Here is a 6,985-nt window from a genome sequence, read left to right on the forward strand (position 1 = left end):
CTTCAAGCGTACCAACATCCGAATTATAGGGGTGCCAGAAGAAGAGAGAGAGCAAGATATTGAAAACTTATTTGAAGAAATAATGACAGAAAACTTCCCCTACCTGGTGAAAGAAATAGACTTCCAAGTCCAGGAAGCGCAGAGAACCCCAAACAAAAGGAATCCAAAGAGGACCACACCAAGACACATCATAATTAAAATGCCAAGAGCAAAAGACAAAGAGAGAATCTTAAAAGCAGCAAGAGAAAAACAGTCAGTTACCTACAAGGGAGTACCCATACGACTGTCAGCTGATTTCTCAACAGAAACTATGCAGGCCAGAAGGGAGTGGCAAGAAATATTCAGAGTGATGAATAGCAAGAACCTACAACCAAGATTACTCTACCCAGCAAAGCTATCATTTAGAATTGAAGGTCAGATAAAGATCTTCACAGTTAAGGAAAAGCTACAGGAGTTCACCGCCAAATCAGTATTATATGAAATACTGAAGGGTATTCTTTAAAAAGAGGAAGAAGAAGAAAAAGGTAAAGATAAAAATTATGAACAACAAAGTGATAACAAATACATATCTATCAAGTGAATCTAAAAATCAAGTGAATAAAAAATTCTGATGAACAGAATAAACTGGTGAATATAATAGAATCAGGGGCATAGAAAGGGAGTGGACTGACAATTCTCGGGGGGATGAGGGTGTGGGCGGTACGGGAAGAGATTGGACAAAAATTGTACACCTATGGATGAGGACACGGGTGGGGGGGTAAGGGCATGCGGTGGGGTGGGAACTGGGTGGAGGTGGGCTATGGGGGGAAAAAAGAGGAACAACTGTAATAATATGAACAATAAAGATTTATTTTTTAAAAGAAGCAATACCGCTTCTTAATGGCTATGATCAATTAGAAAGCAATAACAAGTTTTAGCAAAGATGTGGATAAATTAGAATCCTCATGTATTGCTAATGGGATTGTTAAACAGTGTAACTGGTTTGGAAAAGTGTTTGGCAGTTTCTCAATATTTCCCAGCAATTCTACTTTTACTATATACCCAAGAGAAAATATTTTACACAAAAACTTGTACACAGATATTTATAGCAGCATTATTAATCACAGCCAAAAGGTAAAATAATTTAAAAAGTACATTAACTGAGGAATGGATAAACAAAATATGGTATAGCCATTCGATGGGATATTTTTTAGCTATAAAAATCAATGAAGTAAGGATACATGCTACATTGTGGATGAAGCTTAAAAGCATTATCCTAAGGGACAGAAGCCAGACACAAGTGGTGATGTATTGTATTATTCTATTTATATGAAATGTCCAGAAAGGCACAACTATAGAGACAGAAAGTAGATGAAAAATAAAAGAAAAAAATAAATAGATAGAATTTGGTTTTTTGTTCACCTGGAGGGGGAGAGGGAGGATAAATGAAAGTATTATGTAAAAAATACTGTGAATGTCTTTCATACACAATCTCAATTGTTTTCATGAACTTTTAATTGCTTGAGATTAATAGGTTGTAATAATTACAGAATCAATGAGCTAAAAATAAATTTTATTTCTGGGAGTCTTCTTAAGGAAAGATCAATATTCAAATTGATCTTCTGAGGATAACATGTCAATGTGAGTAATTCAAAGCCTTTTGCTATAGCACTTTGTAGTTCTGAAGTGCGATGTGCTTTGATCCTTTTGCAACAGAGATATTCCATTCCTGCCAAAGAAGAGCTATCTCTTCTTAAATTATACATGTTCATGCAGTGTTATGATATTCTTTATGGAACAATGCTACATCTTTAGCTTTGACAGGATAAAAATTTCATGTACTAAATTGTGTATGAGTCTATGTACTTGTGTCTGTCTGTGTGTGTGCAATAATTAGTTGGTGTCCTAATTATTTCCAGTGGTGTTCAAGAATTGTTGTTTCCATTCTATTTTTGTTTTGCGTATAATGACCTCACAGATTTTAAAAAATATATTTTTATTGATTTCAGAGAGGAAAGGGGAGAGAGAGAGAGAGAGAGAGAGAGAGAGAGAGAGAGAGAGAGAGAGAGAGAGAGAGAGAGAGAGAGAGAGAGAGAGAGAGACATCAATGATGAGAGAGAATCATTGATCTGCTGCCTCCTGCAAGACCCCTACTGGGGATGGACCCCATGCCTGGGTTTGTGCCCTGACCGGCAATTAAACCATGACCATCTGGTTTATAGGTCTATGTTCAACTACCAATATTTTTATATATTTATTTGAGTTAAGAGTATTAGAAACAACCCCCAAACCCAGTAGAGTATGACAATTCACATGTTGCTCTCTGCATGGTCTGCATCCCAAATCAGCATTCTCAGAATTTAATTGCCTTATGTGGTATTGCCTTTTGTCCACAATTTGGTAATTGTAGTCATAAATGTTATCATGGTTATTGCATCTAAAGGGATGGGAGATTTCTGGATTTAAATGACAAAAATATTTGTGAGCTAAGGTTCAGTAAATGGAGACAAAATACTTGAAGTGAAAACAGACAAAGAATTTGAAAAAATGGGAAAAATGTCATGGATTTGACCACATCACAAAGTTTCTTAACCTCAGCTCAATAAAGTAATATAAAAATCTAAAGACAAATAAAATATATGAACTTGGAAATTAAAAAAAAAATTAATGCAGGTTAAAGAAAAAATGGCAACAGTGGAATTATAGGCTATTAGGAAATGAATGATGACGAGAGCACTATATACATCATGTACTTTTAGGACACTGCCAGAGTGGTCTTCAATGCACTTATTAGAATAAACAAATGTTTGTAAATAATGAATTAATCATTACATTCAAAAACATGTAAAGAGAATTAAATAAGGGAATTAAAAAAGATTAAAGAGGATACTGTGCATGCTTTCTACCAATACTTTGAAAGTCTGAATGGGGTTTATTCTAAGAGTTAATGATTGTACACTTTCAATAATTTATTAATATAATTTCCTACATTATTAAATTAAAAGAGAAAAAGGATATTGTAGTCAACTCAACAGGTACCGAAAAATCGTTACAAGAGTTCTTAGCTAATTGCATATGAAAAATAAATTGTATAAATAAATTGTTGAAAGAAGAAAGAACAACTATTATTTTTTAAACATTTGATTATCTAATACTTAAATCTACAGTCTGCGGTGTTTACCTATGCCGCCATCTTGGTCTCTCCTTCGAGAAAAAGGATATTGTAGTCAACTCAACAGGTACCGAAAAATCGTTACAAGAGTTCTTAGCTAATTGCATATGAAAAATAAATTGTATAAATAAATTGTTGAAAGAAGAAAGAACAACTATTATTTTTTAAACATTTGATTATCTAATACTTAAATCTAAGGAATTTAATGAAAAATCTCTTAGAACTAATTAGAGTGTTTAGAATAAACCATAAATCATTGAGAACTTCATAAAATAATTAGGAATAAACCTTAGAAATGTTAATGCCTTTAAAAGAAAACTATGATGCATTCCTGAAGGATATTCAAAGAGCAAATGAGATGGTTCTATATTCCTAGATGTGACAAGTCAATAAAATATACATTTCAGTTCTTCTAAGATTCATCATGTGTTCATTGCAATCTTTTATTTAATGTTAAAAGCTAATTTAGAAGGGAAAGTGTACAAGAGTAAGACTATTTGAGATGTCAGATTATGGCCTTCTTGTGATTCTTAGAAGATTGGGGGATTTAGGTCTGAAACAGAAAATATATAAGATGGGACTACAATATTTTGTTGTGCCAGGAAGCAAAGAACCTATCAAAGACTAATGAGTCTTGTCAAAAGGATACAGAAGCTAACATGAAGGGTTTCTCATTGAATAAAGGTGGTTCAATTTAAGCATATAAAAGAATAATTAAGCTTAATTGATAAAAGGGTATTGAATATATGAAAATCTATAAGCTCATGATATGTAAGACAAAGTTAAAGTGAAAAAGGAAAAAAAATAAATATTAATTGAACACCACTGGAAATAATTCCGGCACCATCTAATTGTTGAAAATAATAGCAACTAAAAGGAAAGAATTGACAATTTACCTTGCCTTTTTTGTACCCACTGCATTGCAAAATAATCAGGTAGCACTAGTTTATGAGTATGAGGTATTCTTTATAGAAATATTTTAACTAACAATGTGGAATGAATGATAAAATTAGAAAGTCACTCTTTTGCAGTCTCTAATGAAATCATTGATGCAGACAATGTTTATTATTGGAGGAAACCATTAAAACTTTGGTTCTCAAATTTTAATATGCATGAGATTCTTTGGGGGAACTTTTTAAAACACAGATGTTGGGCTTCATCCCCAGAGGTTCTGGTTTGTTATGTTTAGGGTATAGTCAAGAATATGCATTTGTAATAAATTTCCAAGTGATGGGGATGCTGCTTGTCTAAGGACTGCAATTTGAGAACCTCTGCATTAGATAAAATTTTGGTGGGGAATTTCAGAATGGAAAAATCAGGCTGTCATCACTTGAATCTACTCATCAATCAGCATTACTAAAGTGGGGCAGACAGATATTATGGGCCTCCAGATCTTATGCAAAATGAAATACATGGTATTCAAACAGTATTAGACAGGGTTCTCCAGAGAAACAGAACCAGGAAATGGAGGGTTGGGGTGGGGCTGAGGAGAGAAAAGAGAAGAGATTGATTTTAAGGAATTGGTTCATGTGATCGTGCAGACTAACAAGGCCAAAATCTTCAGTGTAGGGCAGCAGTGAGGAGACCCTGTCCAAAGGCAGTCTGCTGGTAGAAGTGATTCTATCACCTCTTTTTTGGGGGAGGTCTATTTTTTGTTGTTGTTTTTCTATTAAATTCTTCAACTGATTGGATGAGGCCCACTCATATTATTGAGGATAATTTGCTTTTCTCAAAGTCTACTGATTTTGCCCTAGCCGGTTTGGCTCAGTGGATAGAGCGTCGGCCTGCGGACTGAAGGGTCCCAGATTCGATTCTGGCCAAGGACACATGCCTGGGCTCAATCCCCAGCAGGGGTCATACAGGAGGCAGCTGACCTATGATTCTCATCATTGATGTTTCTATCTTACTCTCCCTTTCCCTTCCTCTCTGAAATCAATAAAGAAAAAAAAAGTCTACTGATTTTAATGTTAATCTCACCTTAAAGTACTTTTACAGAAACATCTAGAAAAATGTTTAATCAAATTTCTGGATACTAATGCCCTAGCCAAGTTGATACATAAAAGTAACTATCACATGAATATAAAGTGCTCTTGCTAAAGAAGTTGACCCTGAATCCAATCAAGCTACCAGAGGTAACTTTTATTTTTTTCTAAAAGAAATATGAGAGAAAGAAGAAAAGGTTAAATGGGAAAACAAAGAGTAGAAATGCTTAGGTTTTTTCAACATGCCAGTGGTATTGAGGGAGGGAGGGAGGAAAAGGGAGGGGACTGCTCTAGACCAAAAGAGATTTAAGAGACATAACAACCAAATATGATAAATTGAACTTCTTTGGATCTTATTCAAACAAATCAATTGTAAAATGAAGTTTTTGAAACTATTGAAGGCATTTGTTTATGGAATAGAAATTTCTAAGAAATGAAGTTTTTGTTAATGTCAATAGATGTTATGGCATTTGCGATTATGTATGAAAATGACTTTTTCTATGATAAAAAGTATACTCTGAAAAACATAAGCATATAAAGACAAAATCTGTAGAATCTGCTTTAACATACTTCAGCAAAGGAAAAATGAACTAAAAGGGGGATAGATAAAGCAAATATGGCAAAAACTTGAAAACTTTTTAATCTGATGTTGTGGATGGGAATTCACTACTATTTTTTCCTTCATATTTGGAAATTTTCATAATAAAAATTTTAAAAGTACCTTCTGCAAGAACAATAATAGATGGGCTTCTGGATATCCAAATACATCTACATCATTGAAACAATGTGGTTTTGACTTAGAGATGGGACGATCAGTAGAAATATAGTCAAGAAAGAGACATATTTGTGTAGAAAATTTAGTTTCATTTTGGGTAAGTAGAATAAAGAATCCTATATAATATAAGCCTAATATACCAAGTGTCCGGTCTTCTGGTTGCCCGGTCAACCAATCAAAGCGTAATATGCTAATGATATGCTATGGCCACTCAACTGCTCACTATGACATGCACTGACCACCAGGGGGCAGACAGTTGACTGGTCGACCAGTCACTATGACATGCACTGACCACCAGGGGGCAGACGCTCCAACCAGTAGGTTAGCTTGCTGCTGGGGTCTGGCTGATTGGGACTGAGCGAGACAGGCCGGACCCGCCCTGGAGCCATCCTGCGTTGCTCCCTGGCCCTGATCATGCACAGGTGGGGTCCCTTGGCCTGGCCTGTGCCCTCTTACAATCCGGGCTAAGGGAACCCCTCCCCCCCGAGTGCACAATTTTCATGCACAGGGCCTTTAGTGGATTATATAATAAGTGATGTTAGAACAATTGAATGTCCTCTTAGAAAATAAAATTTAAACAGAACTAGGAAGTAGGTCTGAAATTTAAACTTCTGAATAATTAAATGATGTCATACATGTAAAGCATTAACAAAAGAAATGGAGAATGTTTTGCCATAAAAGACAAAGGATTAAGAGTTGTATACATGTGGCACTCCTGCAGAGATAAGAATAAGTGAAATTAAAATTAATCAAAGGAAAAATATGCAAAATCTGGATAGACAGTTCACAAAATAAGAACTAAAAATGTATGAAGACAAATTGAAATCTTTTAATAAACATTTGAAAAGATGGTCAACCTCATTTTTAACCTGAGAAATTTAAATTAATACAAAATAGTCCTCACCTATCAGATTGTAAAAAAATTAGAAGCCCAGGCAATGTCCAGTATTGATGGTACAGGGAATTATGCAGCCTCGTATACTGTTTTTATTGTTATGTAAATTTATCTTTTTTTCTTTATTGATTAAGGTATTATATATGTGCCCTTATCCCCCCATTGTCCCCCCATCCCCCACT

General features: G+C 34.7%; 1 protein-coding gene across 1 annotated transcript in view; it reads left to right on the forward strand.

The window, feature by feature from the left end:
• Positions 1 to 6,985, forward strand: part of PRKD1 (protein kinase D1) — a gene marked incomplete at its 5' end in the record, with an annotated part of 142,384 nt that overhangs the window by 20,792 nt on the left and 114,607 nt on the right. The window lies entirely within an intron of this gene.

Source organism: Myotis brandtii, unplaced genomic scaffold (genome assembly GCF_000412655.1).
Source record: "Myotis brandtii unplaced genomic scaffold, ASM41265v1 scaffold522, whole genome shotgun sequence".
In the NCBI taxonomy this organism is placed as follows: domain Eukaryota; kingdom Metazoa; phylum Chordata; class Mammalia; order Chiroptera; family Vespertilionidae; genus Myotis; species Myotis brandtii.